This window comes from Podarcis liolepis, assembly GCF_965112155.1.
Source record: "Podarcis liolepis genome assembly, chromosome: 1".
In the NCBI taxonomy this organism is placed as follows: Eukaryota; Metazoa; Chordata; class Lepidosauria; order Squamata; family Lacertidae; genus Podarcis; species Podarcis liolepis.
Window position 1 is genome coordinate 85630022 of NC_139554.1, and position 20932 is coordinate 85650953.

The 20932-nt window shown below is 46.4% G+C and overlaps 1 long non-coding RNA gene across 3 annotated transcripts in view; it reads left to right on the plus strand.

The window, feature by feature from the left end:
- The first annotated feature begins 797 nt into the window (after positions 1 to 797).
- LOC310708094 overlaps positions 798 to 20932 on the plus strand; it is a 30275-nt gene continuing 10140 nt past the window's right edge. The window contains exon 1 of one of the 3 annotated variants that reach the window (XR_014526845.1): positions 798 to 866. This is a non-coding gene — a long non-coding RNA (uncharacterized lncRNA). Of the gene's footprint in view, positions 867 to 20740; positions 20763 to 20932 lie in introns of those variants that run through there. The other 2 variants (XR_014526846.1, XR_014526847.1) reach the window with 2 other exon arrangements.

The following is a 20932-nucleotide window of genomic DNA, read 5'->3' on the forward strand; positions in this document are numbered from 1 at the left end:
ATTCTAAGAGAACGGGGGCGGTGTTCATAGTGAGTTCCGGAACCTCTTTTTCTAGAAAAATAGCATTGTGTAAGTCCATAGATTGATGTCGGTAATCTATCAGCTACTGCAACGGCACCAGGATCCATATAGTATGGTTTGATTTAGATACCAACTGTTATGTGTAGTTACCATTGACCCATCTGCTTCCCAAAGTTTTCTAGTTGTACCAGTGGAGATTTCCCCCAAAGCAAATGTTTGCTTTAGGGAAAGGGTTTTTCTTCAAGACCACAGCAGGAGAAGAAAGGGTTAAATCCCCCCTCTCCATCTGCTCAGGTGTCATCAACTATTACTCAGCCCTCAGGGAGTCCTGCTTCATGCTGGACCTTGAAGAAAGGTAGTTGTAGGGAAAACTTGGGGGTATAGATGTGGATAGAAAATAACAGTTTTGATTTAAAATCCACATTTCCAACCTGTGCTTTATTTTTTGGACTGCCTAATCAGTTAATATGTTTGGGCCAGAGGGCTGATTTAGGTTGTGGGGGGTGGGGGGAGGATATATTTTCTAGTTATTAGATGCAACACCTAAAGATACTAGTCATATTGTGGAATTCCCTACCATTGGGGAGGGGGGGGATATATTCACTGGTAGATTGTTTGAGGTACTATGTTTGGTTTCTAGAAAAAAAAGATATGCTGAGAGTTAAATCTGTCTGGAAACACCAACCATATGTGGGGTCTCTCTGTAACTGTTGATTGGGAAATGCACTCTGCACCTGCTCAGGGAAATTTTAATCTAGTTTTGCCATCTGTTCCTCGGTTGAACCATGGCACTGAAAACCCATGCTGAGCCCCAGTCATTCCCGGCCACAAATTAAGCCCTGTTTGTAAGTATTTTTAGCTCAGTGCAGGAGAAGAGTGTAGATCTCTAGTAGTTTATTGCAGCTCTTGGTTTCCAGCCTGGTATGGGGGTTGGGTTTGGTTCTAATGAAAACAATGCTCAGATTCCCTGCTCCCCTTCCTTTTGTTTATGCTTTTTGCAAAGTAAGCAACTGTAGCAATTTCATTCTCACAATCCTTTCATAAATAAATTAAAAAGAAGCGGATATCAAAACATCCAATTACAGAAAAAACCCACTGAGTCATTTGAGATAACATCCAGATCTGTCAGTGTAAAAGATGGGGCAATACTTGGATTCCAAGCACAGTCAGTTTGGCTTCCTAAGTCCATACTGTTCAAGGTCAGGGTAATTATTTGCAAAGTACAAGCCAATGAAATTTCTTTCTTTCTTTCTTTCTTTCTTTCTTTCTTTCTTTCTTTCTTTCTTTCTTTCTTTCTTTCTTTCTTTCTTTCTTTCTTGTCTGACAGTCAGTCTGTCATTGTGCTTTCCTGAAGCTATGCATAAAGCAAGTAAAAGAACAAAAACATAACAAACATAAAAAAGATAGGGGTGTGTGTGTCTGTAGTTTCTGTGCAACTTCCATCTCAGCCCAAGGCAGATGCAAAAATGATGCTGAAACAGGCAAGTCTTCTCTGGCTGGTGGACAGAGAGGGAAGTACAGTGGTGCCTCGCAAGACGAAATTAATTCGTTCCGCGAGTTTTGTCGTCTTGCGATTCGTTCTGCGAGTTTTGTCGTCTCGGGTTTTTTTTTTCGTCTTGCGAAGCACGGTGTTGGGAAAGTTTTGGAAAAGCTTCAAAAATACCAAAGTCTTTAAAAACCTCAAAAAAGGCTACCACACCGCATTCTACGAGTTGCTCCTCGAAGTCAAGTCGCGTTCTACGAGTTGCTCCTCGAAGTCAAGTCGCAACTGTATTAGCTGTGTTAAGAAAAAGGAAACAAACTTGCAAGACGTTTTCGTCTTGCGAAGCAAGCCCATAGGGAAAATCGTCTTGCGAAGCAACTCAAAAAACCAAAAACCCTTTCATCTAGCGAGTTTTTTGTCTTGCGAGGCATTCATCTTGCGAGGTACCACTGTAACCAGATGGTTCTACCTAGGAAGGAAGTTCCACAATGTTGACTGAACCACTGCTGAGAAGTCCCTGAATCCCTCCCCTCATTTATTGACTTGATCTGATGAAAGGGCATGATCTCCATCCAACCTCAGTGGGCAGGGAGGGCTGCATGCAGAGAATATGGTCTTCTTGGCACACAGGGCTCAGTCATTTATGTTAGGAATAGGGAGCCTGGTCCCCTCCAGATACTGCTGACCTACAACTCCCATCATCTCTGACTATTGACCATGTTTGCTGGGGGCTGATGGGAGCTGAGGTCCAAACAACCACAGGTTCACCACACGACATCTGCTTTTGGGCTCTAAAAGATGGTTTGCTGAAGAGGCTAGAGATTCTCTGTTAGAGATCTCCAGACATAACTACTTTCCCCAGGGAAGTGGGAATAACCAGCAGACAAACAGCACAACCCTAGACACATTTGCTGAGAAAGCAGCTCCATTGGATTCAGTTGGGCTTCATAACAAAGTTAATAATAATATATGGAGAAACATCTTAGTTCATATTATGCAGTCATTTATGCACAGCATGCGTGCCCTGCAGCCGGGGGCGGAGCGAGCCGCTGATGGTAGACATTAGGCGCACCAGTCACCCGCAACTCCCAAGCCTCCCCCAGCTGTCAGGGGAAGAGCGGCGAAGCTCCCCCCTTCCCCCGACAGCTCAGGGTAGGCTTGGGAGTTGCAGGTGGGTGGTGCGCCAAATGTCACCCCTCTCAGCAAAGACACCTGGGGCAGTCCACCCCCACTGCACCCGCCTTCCTGATGCCATAATCAATCCGGTAGTCTTTAAGAGGCCACAAGAAAATATTTCGCTCTCTCTCTGCCTTTCACCTTAATAACCCTAAGTAGGATATTCTTTTCCTCACGTGCCACTGACAGTAAGCAAGAGGTCAAGCCTAGGACAAATTGGTGCTTAGTGTGTGTGGAAGCCTCCACATTTACATGAGACAGCAGCAACAGGAGCCCAATCAATCAGCAAGTGAGCCGTCCAGGCAGAACAGGCTCAGGATGTTTACAAATGAATGAGCAGTAGGTTTGAATGCTTTGCTGCACAGTGATCATTTCCTCTCCTGTTAATGAAGTTCCCCCCACCCCTGCCCCTGAAAATGGAAGGCTCAAGGCTCTTTGTCAAGACCTGCACTCTCCCCAGCTGTTCAGGCCATGGCTTTGCATTAGTGGTTAATCTGGCATTAGTGTGCGTGTGTTTATTTGTTTAGCTGGTTCTAGGCAATGCTCAGAGAAAGAAGTGAATGGAGACTGCCTTTTTCAGGGGCAGGGAGGGTAACAATGGTTCCTAGCAGAGGATTTCCCACTGCAGTGACTGCGTAGTAGAATGATGCGGCAGGCTGAAGTCTGGTGCCATCTATTACGTTTCAAATCCACCAATTTTGGTATGAAAAAGTTTCAGGTGTGAGGGCAATTTGTGACGTTGCTGCCCAACCTTAGCAAATGAAGGTCTCATTCCCAGTGCAGTCAGGTGGTGAACACCCTGCATACAGAAAGCCAAAGTGTCAGGGTGAAGAGTTCTACACTAGCCTTCACTATGCTTATTTTCTATGTGCAGCGACTATGTCATTTTCTCACACGCTACAAAGAGCTTTCAGTCATATGAGCTTCTGGGCTTATCCACACTTCCTTTTGTCCCACTGCTCCCAACTGCTCTGTAGTGCTCAATCACAGCAAATGGCAATGGCAGCTTTCCCCGGATTGCCATTTGTTCTGATTTATTGCTAATGAGTGGGTTCTTCCTTGGAAAGAAGCAGGGCAAGGAGAAAAACTGCTTGTACCCGTGTTTCTAGGCATGGCACAAGCAGAAGTGTTGACCAGCCTTCTGTCTGCATTCTGAAGTGGTACAGCAAAAACAGCAAATCCCTTACATCCTCACCTGCAATTTGTAGGAACCAGTTCTCTAATAGGGATGAAGCCAAATGCAAAAAAAGGAGAAATACACACTGTAAGGAAGATGGAGATGCTGCCAGTTTTGACAACAGATATCATACTTTTGATAATGCAGATTGCCATTCTTTAAAGACTCTGAACCATTTATTCTGAATCATAAATGCACACAAAATACTTATATTCATATTTCTATACCCACAGACATGGAATTATAAGGCTGCCAATCATCCACCCAGTGCCCCAAGGCAGGATCAGACAGATTCATATCATTACTATGGTGTGATGAATTTACATGGTAAGCTTTGTTGGGCTTCTGCTGCTGATAAGGATCAAGGCAGATCCAATGCAGGAGATCTGATGGATTCCCACCCCCCAGCTTTTAAACTCTAAAGTAGATCTTGGAGTAGGTTTTTAATCAGAGCCCTGGTTGCGGGAAGGAGTGTTTAACCCCTTCCCCTGCACTATTTCCCCATTGAAGTTGTGCGTGTGCGTGCACACACACACACACCGCCTCACTAAAGGAAAGGGAGTGCCTATCTTTTTTTAACCAGTGGAGCTAATAGCAGCTGAGTGGAATGATTTCAATCAAAAGGATGCTTAAAACACCTCCTCCCCCTGCATTGCTGTTCCAGTCAAAACTGGTTCCCATACTTTGCAAATGCTGCATGTACTTTACATTTTAAAGAAACCAACAACAACATTTATTCAAAAGTTACAATACAGTTACAATGCAATAAATTTTCAATCAATGTATCCCCTTCACAGACAACTCTGGTGCTTTACATTTTTAAATAAAAATAATGATTGGGAGTTCCATGATTGGATCTTCTGCATCACATCTGTTTTGGCTGTAAGTGTAATGACTGAGCAGTCCCCACACCCTTGAATTGTGTGGGAATTTGAAATGTCAGGAAGTCACCCGAATATTTGCATACTTATGCCTAAGCATTTACACTACATTTGTAGTGATTGGTGATTTTTTAAATAAATAAAGCAGCCTTTTTCTTCTGCATTAGTAGCAGGACTTCCTACATTCCCCCAGATTTCATTTACTGGCAGTGTGCAGCAGCTATAAACAACACCCGGAAACAGACAAATCATCAGTTCTCCCCCCACCCCACAAGCTGTTCAATGTGAAGCAAACCTCCCTTACTTCAGATCCTGGTGCAGCATAAAGATACACTTGATGTTAGGAGCAAAAGACCCCAATGGTGGACCTCAACAGGACGGTTCAAGGGGGCAGACGATGGACATTCTCCCCTACCAGGCACTCTTCATCCTGAATAAGGATCATGGTTTTTGTGCCATGGAAAATGTGGTTTGGTGACTCATTTTTAAGGAGGGTGAGATTCAGAACCAAGCCAGGGCTAAAGTGCCAGGAACTTTTCATCTGTCCACTGAGTTTGTTTCCATGCAAATCAAGATAAAGGCAAAGAGCTCCTTTCCCCATCAGCAGTATGAGTAGAATTTTCCACTTATTATGCACCCAGAGGCTCGAGCCCATTTACCTATGGTAGAAACAACAAAGACGTATAAATCTGAAAGAGGCTCTTTTGCTGTTACAACTGAGTGAGTGCAGGCTTAAAGAATCATACCCATGTGGCCCAGAAGAGGATTAAGTAGATGGACACATTATGCTAGACTCCAGAGGAAGGATCTTTGGGATCAGAGGCAATGCTGGGGACATTTAAGAAGCCTTGCGGGCTGGATTTGGCCTCCATGCCTTGTGTAGAAGCTTCTCCTAAATAGGCCAATGGCCCCCTTTGTGCCAGCAGTTTATTCTGACCCCATGTTCTGCTGCTGATACATAAGAAATGGGGTTGGGCTCTTGTAAACTGACCCCAGTCTGCACATACAATCACATTTAGAGGTCCCTTGACCCTGGTAGGAGTGAGGCATAGCTATGTTAGTCTTTTGCAGCAAAGCCATCGAAGAAACGAAGACTAACACATTTGTTAATGGCATAAGCTTTCATGGACCACAATTAGCCTAAGTATTTGTGTTGGATGCGAGGATTGTAAAATGTTAGGTCAGTGGAAAATGAAATGCAGTCAAATACAAACAGTGACAACTGCATCCATAACAGTGATACTTGATAAAACAGGTTTTGATTACACAGACATTCTGGCATTGGTAAGCCAAATAATTGGTAAGCCAAATAATGTGTTTAAAAATCCTTTGTCTCGTTTCAGAATACAATAGCATCATTCACCCAGTACATCTAGTGTATGCTCTTTCATTCTTCGTGGCTTTCCTCCCTCAACCCCTAAAATTACAGGGCTCATGGCTGAAATGATACAGTTTGCTTCTCTGCCTTTGTGCAGAGAATCAATATGAGCTTTAGCCAAACCTCATGGAAATGCTTCACTTAGCTTTGAAGGAGGCCCTCTGGAGGGGAACTTCAAACTGACAGGAGAAAGTAAAGAGTGTCAAGTCAGAGGGGAATAACAGAGAAGGGGCTTCAGAATCCATCGATCTTTCATATTTTTCACAGTCTAATCCTTTGCACAGCTAATATCATCAGTTTTGATTGTGTCAGATAGTTATTCTTTCCCCTCCCTTTCTAGGGTGTGAATAAAGCAGGAACTAGTTTTTTCTCCTTATGCAGAATGGCCTCAATTTATCTTGCTCCAGGTTATCCTTCTCCAGTGATTAATCGCTCTCATCTCATTGTCCAGGGGTCTATGTTTCACCAAAAATGAGATGTGCTTGTTATGTTAGATCATACAAACCTGTTTTAAATGATGATGAAGCCTGCAGATTATGTAAAGGTTACAATGTTCAGGTTACAATGCAAGTTATATATCTTTTTAAAAAACAAACAAATTCCAAATCCTCCTTAGAAAGGCTCAAGCATTATAACTCCTTGTTAGATAATAGCATGAAGTACAAGAGCAATCAAGAAGCAGCTGGAGAAAGCTTTTTCTCCTCTGCCCCAGTCATTCTGATTAAGTCGGCATCATCACTTATCAAACCAGTTGGCTGAGCTTGCCACCAGATGTGACAGGCAGGTGTGCCCAACAGACAAACCATCTAACAAACAGATGTGGGGATTGGGCATGCATGTGTCGGATTCCATCCCGTTCTTCCTCCCCTGTCCCTAATATCAAATCATTTATTCTGCATTTTCATCTGCTAGGGAGAAATAAATGGGAGGGGGGAATCCCTCCTCCTCCTCCAGTCTGCAGCAGCTAATTGTAGTGGGGCGGGAACCTCATTAGGGATTCCTTTCTAAAAATTGTGAATAAGGCATGCTCCACATGGCCCAGGGAGTGCCTGCTTCCTGATTGGTTAGATTTTGCTGCAGTCTATTCCGAGCTGTCGTTTAGTGACTGAAACGTGCACCACACTTGGAGGCTGGGCTGGGTCAAAGACTAATGGATAACAGAACAGCGCCTCTGCTGCAGTTGTGGCACCCTTTCTGAGGAAGGTGTGTGCATATATGTGTGGGAGAGAGACAGAGAACGAGAGTGAGCCCTCATTGAATAACTAAAACCTTGAACAGATCTGTGCACGGCTGCACTCTGCATTCAGGCAGAGACCAAGGAACGGGATTTTCTAACTAAAGCATTCCTGGTAGCCATAGTAACATCCCCATGGTATCATTTCCAGGCATCACTCTTTAATTGGGTATCTCCTTGTCCCCAGCCACTGGAATATCTGGGTATCTCCTGGGTGCTTATAATGCAAACAGGCTGTGTGCTTCAGCTCTTTCACACACCCCAAGGAGCCAGGGGCTGGGCTAGACAGCAGGATGCTGGAAGCTGCTCTGGGTTTGTGGACAACATGGAGCAGAGCTCCGTATCCATGTCTGAGTCCTTAGATAGCTTCTTCTCTCTAAACAACAGTGACTCTTCTGCATCTTAAAGACTAGCACATGGCATAAGCTTGGGTTGGCATACATAACAGGTGGGGAGAGGGCAGCTGTTATTTCTAGAGCACACACATAGTAACAAAATATAAAACATGGAATCTGCCTTCTGGTTCAGAATTTAAGACACCACTAACACAAAATAAAATGGTGTAATTTAGGCTGGTGGTCTAAGTACAGGTAATTCTGTACTTAGAATTATCTAAGTACAGGGTTTTTTCTGGTGTAAAGCTATTATCTAAGTGCAAAGGGTTTTTTCTGGTGTAAAGCTTTCATTTGCAAAGAGAAGGGCAGAGTACGGACAAAGGAAGGGCCATAGTTCAGTGGTAAACCATCTGGTTTGCATGCAGAATATCACAGATTCAATTCCTGGCAACTCCAAGTAGGGATGGGAAAGACCCTGGAAAGCCACTGCCAGTGAGCATAAACAATACTGAACTAGATGGACCAACAGGATGATTCCTATGTTCCAGCCCTGGCTACATGGCAGAATAGCTTCAAAGCCTCCAAACTCTGCTTCTCTGTTGTGTGAATTCAGTTCTCCACTGCTACAAGTTCTCCAGCTTACAAGATTTACTGCACTCAGCTATTAGCATCCTCAGCTCCAAGAGGATGTGCTCTCCAAGACACCAATTGAGAGTGCCACTCACCCTAACCTCCCTTTACTAGAAGCACAAGTGCCAGCCTCATGCCACCGAAAGGCTGGGTTTCCAAGAGCTGTAAAACAAACCAGCCCCTGTCCATGGTGCTGACGTCCTGGCTGACCCATATCACTTAATCCCAGGACACTCTTAGGTCACTGAGTGGTTTATTAAGCAAAGCGTTTTCTTTCCTGGGCAGACACACAGGAGAGCTGGTATGTAATGGCTATTTATTACATACCAGGGCACTTTTTATCTCACTTTTCTGTTTTAAAATACTCAGAGTTCCTAACAGGGGAATAACAGCACACATTACATCAAACACTACCAAAATAGACTAAAGATTGCTTAAAGCTCAAACACCACAGTGCAAAACACCCACACAAACAGAATAAAATTCAGCAAGCATCCTTAGTACTCTCTTTTTAAAATGTAAATCAGATCAGTCAACTCACAGCCTGTTGAAAATGATATGTTTTTTATGCCCTCTGCTTGGGCAGAGATGGGACCAAGCAGACATCCCCGTGGAGTGTGTTTCATAACCCTGTCAAAACAACAGAGAAGATCCTGATTGATCTAGGCCCATGGGCTGGACTGGATTGGATCAATCTGTCACTCAGTCCAATCTTATCCGAGAAAGTGTAGAGAATCCCAGGCAGAATAAAGGAGTTCTGCCTTTAAACTGTTGTCCTGAAAGAACCTGTTGTCATGACTCAACGCTGAGCTGCAGCCAGGGCTCTGACTCAGCTGTATTGGGAAGACCAGCAGAACAAGGTGTTGAATCCAGACCTGGGCCCTGATGCCAGGAACCCTGTGAGCCAGATGCCTCCAGACTGAATCCCTTTTAAGTCAGATTCTCTTCAATCACTACCTCCTTTTATATCAGTGGCCTCATGCTCCCTAGCGACCTCTCACAAGTGCAGGCAAGGAGCAAGGTGATTGAGGTTCTAGGCTAGAGGACTGCTCCTTTACAGCTCTCCACTCTACAGGAATGGGGCAGAGCCTGGGGGAGTAATTCAAGAAGGTTAAAATCAGGGGTCAGCCGTGGGCCTGTCCACTGTCCCTCAGACCATTTGGTGGGCCGGACTATATTTTTTTTGGGGGGGGGGTGTACAAATTCCTATGCCACACAAATAACCCAGAGATGCATTTTAAATAAAAAGACACATTCTACTTATATAAAAACACGCTGATTCCCGGACTGTTCGTGAGCTGGATTGAGAAGGTAATTGGACCACATCTGGCCCCCGGGCCTTAGGTTGCCTACCCATAGTAAAAGGTTGCAATTGCATTCCAGACTGGGGCACATGCAGACTGTTGCTTCCCCTCACCCAGTGGATTCTCATTACATGTTGGCAAATTTAGGTTGTGCAATTAAAGCTGTCTTGGAGGTCTTATGCAACATGGCTGCTCTCCCTCTAATCCCCTCCCCCCACATTGTGCAATAAGGAAAGTGATGGGGAAATGCCCTAGAAAGTGTGAGATACCATTTGCTTGGTGCTACAACATTTAATTTCAACAAATACTTGGTATCATCTAATCCAGTGTTTCCCAACCACTGTTCCGCGGCACACTAGTGTGCCGCGAGTTGTTGCCTGGTGTGCCGCGGGAAAAATTAAAAAATTCGAAAGATTTTTTTTTTTAAAGTCAAATTTTCGATTGGGGCGCCGTCACTAGATGACCCCTGGGGTTCCCTCCCTCCCTCCCGCTCTGCGCCTCCCTCCTCCTCCTCCTCCGGGGAGGCCCTTCCTGGCTCTCGGCCAAGGCTTGGCGGCTGCCACTCACTCACTCGCTCGCCCACCCGTCCCTGCATCCCTGCACCCGGCCTCTCCCCCTCCGTCCCCGGCGCGGGGGCTGCCGGGATCCGTAGTCCCCTCGCCCTTGGGCTCCGCGCCCGCGCGGGGTGCGCGAACTACGTTTCCCAGCGTGGCCTGGCGGGCCGGTCGTTTTGTTTGAAGCGCTCTTCTCCCGGCCATGGAATGAGCGCGGCGGCGGCGGCCGGGCGGGCAGGGGCTCTTCCGCGCAGACCCCGCGCAGCCTGCCTGCGCCCCCGCGGAGATCGGGCGGCAGGATGGAGCCCGGGGATCCCCGCGGAGGCGGAGCGGCGGAGGCTGCCCCCCAGGTAGGGCTGCGTTGGGGGGTTTTAATTTTTGCAATGCTGCATCCGCGCCGGAGGGGACGCATCGGACCGCGGGGAGACCCCTTGGCGGGCGTGCAAGGCAATGCATGCATGCAGGCGTTGCATGGAGTGCAGTGCAATGCAATGGCAACGCGGCGCCCTGCATGCATGCATGCAACTTCCACCAGCGCTCCGGACTTGGCAGGTGAGGGGGGTCCCCAGTGGGCGGCAGAGAGAGCCGGGAGGGCGAAGGGGAGCCGGGGGGGAGCAGCGCTGCTCCCCGAGCCGAGCCCGGGGGGAAACTTCGGCGTCGTTGCGCTGGGTGTTGGAAGCGGAGGCTGGCGGGGGCCCCTCACCTGCAAAACCTGGTCGCCTCTCATATATTTCGTGCATTGCATTCATCGCCCGCTTTCTCCTCCAAGGAGCTCCCGGGGGCGCGCGTGGTTCTCCCCGTGTTATCCTCGCAACAACAGCCCTGCGAGGTGGGTCAGGCGAGTGGCCCAAGGGAGCACCCAGGGATTGTCCTGGCCAGGTGGGGTGATTTGAACCCTGCTCTCTGCCCGGTCTTCGTCCTCATTTAGCCCCCACATGTGCATGACTGTGCATGACTGAGGTTTTCCCCCCTCGTCTTGGCTATGGTGTGAGTCTGTGCTGTTAATTAATGGGGTTCTGCCTTCGGAGAAGATGAGCCAGCCCTCAAGGAGGTGATTATGTAATTTGCTAGCAATTCATGTCCCTCCCGGCGTGACGCTGCATGCTGACGTCACGGGGCTGTAATGGTGGTGTGCCTCGAGATTTTTTTCATGAAACAAGTGTGCCTTTGCCCAAAAAAGGTTGGGAAACACTGATCTAATCTCCCTGCAAACAAATCAGGATGAATGCTCAATAAATGAGTTGTCTGGAAGCGACCAAATTGTCTGGTTGGGGGTATCCAAGGACCTGCAACTCCAGTCTGACCAAATCACCCTCATGCATCCATCATGACCCAGAGGCAGTCAGGACGGCAGAAAGAGCAAGAAGGTGCAGGTCTTCAGAGCTGTACTCTACTAGCATGCAGTGCTAGCTTGTGTGCAAGAGAGCAAGTGTTTCTAAAAGTCCAGGTCTTCTTTAGTATGTATCCCTCCCACCTTTTCTAGTCGATAGTGGACCGTTTTGATTGCTTTTGCAGCAACCTCAGCAGGTGATTCTTAATGGTGCCTTGTCTCTTCTATCAAGGAAGGGCATAATCAAATTGCACAGATGGCAAAAATCTTAGCGCCACTGAAGTGAAGAAGAGCCTTTTATTGATTTTAGCAAGGTGGAGGGGGGCTCCTCCAACAACCCCTCCCCCCCTCTCTCTCCAGTTCAGTGTGATCACATCTCCTTACAAGATGTATATCTTTTCACCTGCTGTTTGACTGGCTTCTCATATTAGTAGGCAGAGATTTTAATCTGGGTTTCTCATAGATAAACCCAACACTTCATCATTCTGGCTCTCCACTGATGGTCTTTAACCTCTAACATTTTAAGAAACAGGGTGGGAAAGAGCTGTCTGGATTATTGCCTATGTGGTTATAGTGTTTACACATTTCCCACTGATGTGGGGTGATGATAATAACAAGGGGAAGCACCTCACAGATCTCTTTCTCTTTAGGAAGGACCATTGCTCAGTGGTGCTCTGGCTTTGCATCCCAGGTTCAATCCCCAGCATCTCCAGGTAGGGCAGGGGGGAAACCTGCTATCTGAAACCATGGGAGAACCATGACCAGTCAATGTAGTCAATACTGAGCTAGGGGGACCAATAGTCTGACTAGGTATAAGACATTCTCTCTCTCTCCGCCCCTCCCCCCGCCTTGGAAGAGGGTTGTTTTTTTTTTTTTTTTGCACAAATGCAAAAGGTCTCGTGTGATTTAGCTAGGATAATTCTTAGTATTTGGTCTCCATCCATAATATTTATTTTTTTTCTAGCGTTTCTAGCCCACCTTTCCTCCAAAGAGCTAAAAGAGGTGTACATGTTCCCCTCTCCCCATTTTATCCTCACAATAACCCTGTAAGGTAGGTCAGGCTGAAAGATGGTGACTGGCCTGAGGTCACCCCACATGATGACCGAGAGGGTATTTGAATCATTTGAACCATGGTCTCTCAGAACATACCTTTTTTATTCTCAGCATTGCTGAGGCAGCTTACATTACAACTGGAGGATGAAGACCCCCGAAGGAGATGCGTACTGATGCCAGCATGTGCTAAGTGGCCAGCATGCCCTCAAAGCATGTTTCACTCCCCAACCCAGCCATGCTGCCTATCCTGAACATGGTGACTGCCCCTTTAAGCGGCAACTTCAAAAGCATCCGCTGCTCTGTGCTTATGTCCTAATCAGCTTATTGGCTTGGATCAAGTGTGGATGATTGTGTGTGTGTTGTAGGGGGAGTGGAGGTGAGGGATTCCAAGAGAAAGGGCAGCTAGCAGTGATGTCAGCAAACACAGAGCATTAGAGTCAGGATGGGGTTTTCTCAAAGGAAGGAGAGAGAGTGACTATGGTGTTGTTCTGAACATAACTCTCTCTGTGTAGCACACTGTGATCTGGACTGTGTGGTCTAATAAAGCTAGGCACTCTCCATTCAAACATGGTTAATGGGGGAATGATTTATTAATTTGCACAACTTGTACAATTCACGGGGTTTTCCTTTTCCTAGAGCAGAACATGGATTATTATTATTTTTTTAAATGATGTTGGTTTCAAATGTTTTGTAAGTGCATTTTCCTTTCATGTAGAAAAGACAGCCTTCCATTAATATTACTAAGTCAACAGAAAATGAGAACCAGACGCTTCACTCCTAAATATATAGGAGTAATTCTATGTATTTTTTGGCTTATATGCTTGCTCCTTATTTTATTTTTTCTGTAAGCATTAGCCTTGCTATATATTTTGTACACTGCCTTGTACAAAATAATTTAATAAATTTAATAATTTAAATTAATAACATACAGAAAAACAAGAGGTGTGGAAAAGCCTGCTTCACAAGTACCTCAAAGATATCTGCTGCATCAAATAATGCTCAGAGCTCTAGCTTCAGCAAGTTTAAATGAGCATTCCCAACTGAAGCAACACCTGTCAAAGAGGCAGAATGGTGAGCATTAGCGGGGGCAACTGGAACACAAAGTGGGGAAGGAGGAGAGGGAAATGGAAGCTGTGTCCTGAAAGGAGCCCTTGAGATGAAAACAGCCACCATGCAAAAAGGACTGTGCAAGTATGGTCAGTTAGCAGGGGCCTGGCCTTTCAGCACAGATGATTAGAAAGAGCAGAGAACTAGGTGATGGTTGGCAGGCAGGACAAGTGGGTAATGAACAGAAGCTGGGAGCAGCTGACACTGCCAGTGCCAGCTTGGATAGAGGCAATCACATGGAAGCTGGCTTGCACCTTTAATCTACTGGCTGGCCTTTTCAGAGAGTACAGCTCCCCTGCAGAGAGGAGGCTACCTTAGGAAGCTAGGAAATGGTCTGATTCTGGTTATTCATTTATTTATGCCAAGCAAGGTTATCAATCCCTATGGAAACTTTTGGTACAGCCTGAGCAAGCTCTGGTAATATTAACAAAGAGCTACAGCAGCTTAATGATTGGAGATGCCCCTCCAAAAGTTTTAGACTACAACTTCTAATGGGGGCCGTAGTCCAAAATAGCTGGAGGGCACCAGGTTGGCAAAGGCTGTTCTGAAGACTTTGGTGCTGGCAATAAAATATGCTCAAAGCATCCTTTTTCCACGCAGCTGTAGAGCAGCAGCTGAAGAAGCATATTTCAAATTAGTGTGCCCCCCTCCCCGTGATGCATTTCAGATGATGAGCTAATGGTCTGATGTCCCTGTCTGCCAGGTGACAGGAGGAATTTATCGTAAAGACACCAAATGGCTTTGGCCCCATTAGTCCAATTGCCCTCTGTCAATGGATAATTGGAAAGAAATGCAGAGTGTATCACCCCCAGATATAGGAAGCAACCTGGGCACAGCAGGTGTGCATTGCTGGAGCTTCTGAGAAGCAGGCAGCGCATCACTAGGGTGATGTACAGCAAGTGTCAAGGGCAAGAGCAGCAGGCAAGCTTCAAGCACATCGTGGGCTGGGTGAGAAGGGAAGGCGGTTTGTTGAAAGGGATGCCACGTACCAGGCAAAAGTCATTGTAAGTCAGGAAGGGGGTGAGCTCCTCTCTGGGGGTTTGTGCTAGTTTGCTTTCCAGTGACTAAAAGACAAAAGGTGCAATCTAGAGGAAGTCAGTTGTGCCTAAGCACTGATTCATATGTGAAATTATCCTTCACCCCCCACATGTCATATTTCACAGAAGTGGCTTGTGCCTTTTGTCAATGTAATGTACAAGGAGAGAATGCACACAGTCTAGCTGCAGCAGCACTCCCCCACCAACCTCAGTCTGCCTTCAGTCCATGGGCGTAGGCAAGGGGGGCAGGGAGGGGCGGATGTCCCCCAATAAATAAAAATCAATATAAATGCATAGCTAACTGAGGTTATGCCCCCCTAAAACAAATGGCCTGCCCCCCCAACAAAAATCTTGGCTACACCCAGGCTTTTGTCAGTCCCAACCTGCTTGCCTTCTTACTTGCAACAATCTCTGGGGTTGAGGCTGCCTGTCAGCTTCCTCCTCCTAGTCTCAGTGTTGCCTTTGTACATCTCAGTAGGGAGTATTGCTCTTCCCATCAGTTGTCCCCAGAACCATGCTGCCTCTGTATCTGGAGGTTCTGTTTTGTTTCCAGTGTTTAATGGCCATTGGTGCAAAGTGATGGCAGCATGGTTTAATGCCAGGAACGTGGCAGGTGGGGGGAAATGGGTCTGAAAATGCTTTGGATTCCTAGAATCCTTATTGGATTCAAATAGGTAGATGGGATTTTTTTCCCTGGAACAGAGTTCATATAAGAACCCTGCTAGATCAGGCCAAAGGGTTAATCTAGTCCAGGGGTGGCCAACTCCCAAGAGACTGTGATCTATTCACAGAGTTAAAAACTGGCAGTGATCTACCCCCTTTTTGGGGTTTCAGGTCAAAGCTGTTGAGCTTTTTTTAGAGAGGAGGAAAGGAAAGCCCACTTTTTTTAGGGGAGGCAAAGTTTTTAAGCTTCTTTGGGGGGAGCCAGTGATCTACCAGTGATCTACCACTGACGTCCAGTGATCTAGTGGTAGATCACAATCTACCTGTTGCACGTGCCTGATCTAGTCCCCTTTTCATGTTGGCCAGCCAGATGCATAGGGGAAAGAAGGCTGAGTCCAGCTGGACTCTTCCTACTTATGATTCCCTGCAACTGGTATTCCTCTGACACTGGAAGTAGAACTTAGGCATTGCAGCTAGTTGCTAGGTTTCTTCTAAAGTTAAGAGTATGATAACGAAACAAGGATCTTGTTCCTGCCAGATAGTCTTCTTCCCTAATAATAAGAGTGAAGTGTATGTTTGTATAGGAGGGGGATGTTTTACATTTTGAAGAGGAAGGAATGGTGCTTAACAGATAACCTGCTCCCCAGTTGCTAAGCAACATAGCTCGTCTCTTACCTGCAAGAAATGTACTCAGGGAAAGCAGAATGAATACATGGTGTTCCTCTTCAGCTGGGAGGTGCTGACTTTATCTTGCTGGGGGCTGGATTTCAGCAGTGATACAGACAAAGCAGCCCCCCCCCGTGGTTTCCAGCAACTAGTATTCAGAAGCATGGAGGCAGAGCATACACATCATAGTTAGGAGTCTCTGATAGCCTTCTCCTCCATGAATTTAGCTTACTGGTTTGGCAAGCTAGATCTCATTGGGCAAACTAGATCTTGAGGTGCAGGGATGGGGGAGACATTTTTGATGGACTGGGACAAATCACACGCCTGATTCCATTCAACAGGATGCTTCACAACCTGCCTGCACAGCCTTCCTCTGCTTTTTGGGCTCAGTTCCCAGAGGAGAGGGACAAATCCAAGAGCCACCAGTCTGTCTTGAACAAAGAGTCTGCCAGGGCGGCCAAGTGGCATATTGATTTTGGAGAACCAGCAAAGGATACCTGACTGAGCTAGCCACTGCTACACCTGTTACCAGGTAACTGCTGGCTAGACAGACAGTAATGAATGGAAACTGACAACGCTAGCTGTTTTGTGAAGTTATGGCCCCAGGTGTTACTCAAATGGTCTCCATGGTACCCATCAGGTCTTGGGCAGGATTACTTGTAAATCAGCAATTTAGAAAGTGACTGCAATTAGAGGGACAATGTGTCTCTGCTCTCCCCACTCCTGCCCAATCTGCCTTTGCCTCCTCTGAAGCATAATCCCTAGCTCTCAGAGGTTCTTGGCTGAAAGCCACATAGAGTTGAAGCATCTGGCAATAGCCATTTAACAAAGGCACACAAGGAGAATTGACGTCAGCACTGGGAAATCCAGGGAGGGGCTCTGTGCCAGGATCCGGGCAATGAAAGTGTGTGTGTGTGTGTGTGTGTGTGTGTGTGTAGGGTGTGTTGCACAGTGACAGCTGCTGTGGGTGGGGCCGTGAAGAGCACAACATTTCAAAAGGCAAGGCCACTTAGGAAAGCAGCCGCATTGCTTCTCTCTCTCATTTATTTGCCAATCATGAGAAGTATTTTCTAAGAATAGCTTTTTAGGGAACATGGAAGTTTAACACACAATGTAATATCTGCCTGAAATTATTCTGAATTAGTTCTTTGGTCAACTTAAGTTTTTTACTGGGTGATGAATTAGTCTCCCGTGAGGTCAGCAACAGTGGATTGCAGCTGTGTACACACTAGCCCTTTAAAACACCTTTGGAGGGCATTCTTTCCCGCAAAGAATTCTGGGCACTGTAGTTCTGTTGAGGGCTGCTGGGAATTGTAATTCTGTGAGGGATTAACTACAGTTCCCAGAACCGTTTGACAGAAAGAGTGTGTTTTGAATGTGCTTTAAAGATATCTTGGGTATGCAGCTTATGGAGAGGTCCATAGGTTTAATGAGTTGGTTGATGGACCACCATCCTCCCAGGTGATTCATGGCACAATGGGTCAATGTGCCTGGCTGTTAACCAGAAGGTTGGTGGTTCAAGCCCACCCAGGGACAGTTGTGGTCAGGATTCCTGCATTGCTGGGGCTTGAACTATATGACCCGTGGGGTCCCTTCCAACTCTAAAATTCTGTGACTCTATGTTGCTGAAAAAAGGGGGAAAGCTGAAGCCAGGTGTGGAGACATAAATAGAGGTGTGGGTATAGGAAGAGATGGGCGGTCAGCCCCTGCAGAAATATAACACGATCTCTGTGAGAATGATGAGATTCAAAAGTGGGGCAGTATAAGTGAGGCGACTCTTTAGATATGTGGAGAGAAAAGGAAATTGTGCTATGGGGAGGAAGCCATCATGTTTAAGAGCACTCCTGTAACTTCATGGGACCCTGTGCGGACAAGTAATATAATAAAACACATCAGAAGTCCCATTGTTTGCTTATATTGCACACTCCACAGCAAGACTCTTTCTGTATCTGTGATGCTGGGGGTAGTGAGACACCTTATGGTAAGATCTTGTATTACATCCCAGCTCAGAGGACAGTGCAACATTTTTTAGTCCAAAAATTACTCTTCACTTATTGCAAAAATGAAAGCTTACATTGTTGGATTAAAAAAACAAACAAACATTATTTCTTCCTGACATATTACTACCCACCCCCAAATTTATCAGAATGTTATCTTTCATAGATAACTGCCACAGATAACATAATTCCAAAAAAATGAAAATGTGAAGCATAAAGCAGTGGAAGTTAAGAAAACTGAGACTAGATTTGCCACTTGCTGGAAATTCTAAAAGTTTTCCAAGACTGAAACTTGATTTTACTTCATTGCCTTTTGACTATAAAGCATTTCAGATATCCCACTGCAGGGGTGTGGAACCTTTCTCAGCTAGAGGGATGCATTCCCTTCTGGGCAACTTGGGTGTATACGTGTCATCTGCTTGGGGGCGGGGTGGAAGGAGGAGCAATTAATGTAAATTTTACCTTTGCATAATAGGCTTGTTTCTGCACACACCCCTCTCTTTTCGCCATCCATCCAAGCAAGCAAACAAGAGGCATTGTCAAAGCAAAGGCCAGGCAGAAACACACACAGAGGGTGCGAACCAAGGCTGGTGAAGGGTGTGGGCTGGAGAGAAAGTGTGGTGGAGGAGCTGAGGCCTGGGCAGAGTCCCAGATAGAGAGGTGTGTAGGTCGCATTTGGCCCGCAGGACTAAGATTCCTGTCCCAATGTGACTCTTAGTACTTGCAAAGCATGAGAAATTCCCCCTCCAAAACCTTGCACTGGCTACAAATAATGAGATGTTTCATTGGTAACGTCAGAACAGCATTGTCACATGTATTTTGCTCTTTCTCCAAGGAGCCCTGTCAACATGTTCATTGTGAATTGATCCCAATTAGTTTGCACTGCAGGGAGAGTAGATGATGTTGGCTACTTAACATGCGTTCATCCTGATTTGTTTGTGGGAGAGATTAGATGATGTTCATATCAAAGCAAGTGTTATTCCACACGTTCAAGTGCCTTTCCCCCATCACTTTTCTTACTGCAAAAAGTCCAATCTTTTTGGCAAGAGGGTGTGTTGTGCAACACCCCTCAATTCAGGGGTGTACCTACCTAAGGGTAGGTCAGGTTGGCCCTCGCCAAAGTGACAGGTCCAGTGGTTGCAAAATTGGGACTCTCCACTCTGGCCTGAAGTGGCTAGGAGCCCACCTGCCTGTCCACAGACTCCTTGGGCTCCTCCTCCACTGCTCTGGGCAGCCAGGTGAGGCACGCTGCCTTCTCTGTGTGACTTGGCGGAGGAATCCTGTCATTGGCATGGGCCAATGGGATGGGGGGGGCGGACACACCAATACATCTCCTTGACAAGGGCGCAAGGGAGCCTATGTACATCTCTGCCCTAATCAACTGTAATGACGTAACCTTAATTTTCCAGTATGTAACAGAATAGTGATGCTCAGAAGTGCCCTTGTTTTATTCATTTATCATGTTTGGAGCGGGTCACTCCCACTCTGATTGGATCTTTTATACTTGTTTTCATTTTTGCCCTAAGAAGTACTGTGATCCACCTCTTTTTCGCTTTGCCAGAACTTCTCCCACTTCTGTCTGCATCCATGTATCTGCCAAGAGAGGATAGCACTTCATCTGATTAAATGCCACAGGACTCATGTTTATTTTTACTTCAAGGGTGCCTGCAAACTGTCACTGTGTTGTAGGATGGATTCAAGCACAATTTGGGTTTGCACACCTAAAGCGGATTAAGTTGCCCTGTTGTCCTAGTGCAATAAATCTACTTAAAGACAAACAAGCCTTTTGTGGTTAGGAAAGTGTGGGATGATCAGGATGAATGCTCAATAAACAGGTTGTCTGGAGGAGTCCCAGTAGACTAAAATAGCTGCTACCTGGAAGTGGTTCACAGTTTAACAGTATTCTCAAATATGCAATGGGGCGGCTTATCTGTGTTTCACCACTGCCCCCTGCTGGACATAACCAGAGCACTTTCTTTCACAGAAATAGCAAGCAATTTTGAGCCAAACTAGGTGTTTCCTGATAAACACAGGCAGCAAAGCCTAAACAAAAAGGATTTAAGGAAAAAGAGGCAGAAAAGCAGTTTTTAGGAGGCAGAGTTAAGAAGCGGAGAAAGTAGCACAGCTTCCATCTCCTGCACTATATCTTACCGCAGCTGAGACGTGTGAGAATTTATAAGTGGTATGGATTGCAAGCTAAATCCCCCACCCCAGACCTCTGTGTTCTCTCCTGAAGGCTTCCAGGAGGCTGCAGATAACTGCCTGAGCAGGCCAGTATCTCCCTCCCCTCCCTGTGTCACACTCACACAAACAAACACTGCAGGGCAGGCATGGGGAACCTTCTGCAGCCTGTGGTCCTCATTCCCTTCTGCACAAGCTTCCAGAGGCCACGTGCCTGGTGGGAGGGAGACAGAGACTCTGTCAGTAGCACTATTATGGACCAGGTTGTGTTTGCTTAGGGGAAGCACTTTCAAAAGGTGGTGGTGGAGGAGGAGTTTGGATTTGATATCCCGCCTTTCACTCCCCTTAAGGAGTCTCAAAGTGGCTAACATTCTCCTTTCCCTTCCTCCCCCATAACAAACACTCTGTGAGGTGAGTGGGGCTGAGAGACTTCAGAGAAGTGTGACTAGCCCAAGGACACCCAGCAGCTGCATGTGGAAGAGCAGGGAAGCGAACCCGGTTCCCCAGATTACGATTCCACCACTCTTAACCACTACACCACACTGGTGAAAGCAGGTGTGTGCTTCTAAGGCCATAATAGGGGCCGGACATTGTCAGGTGCCTGCCAAAGTCTACGCCCCTGCAGAGGGGACTCATTGTTGATTCCTAGAGTCTCCTTCTCCTTTTTGCTGTCACTGCCTGTTTGTCTACCATCTCTAAGTATGCAGGAAGTGCCTGGAGAGAAA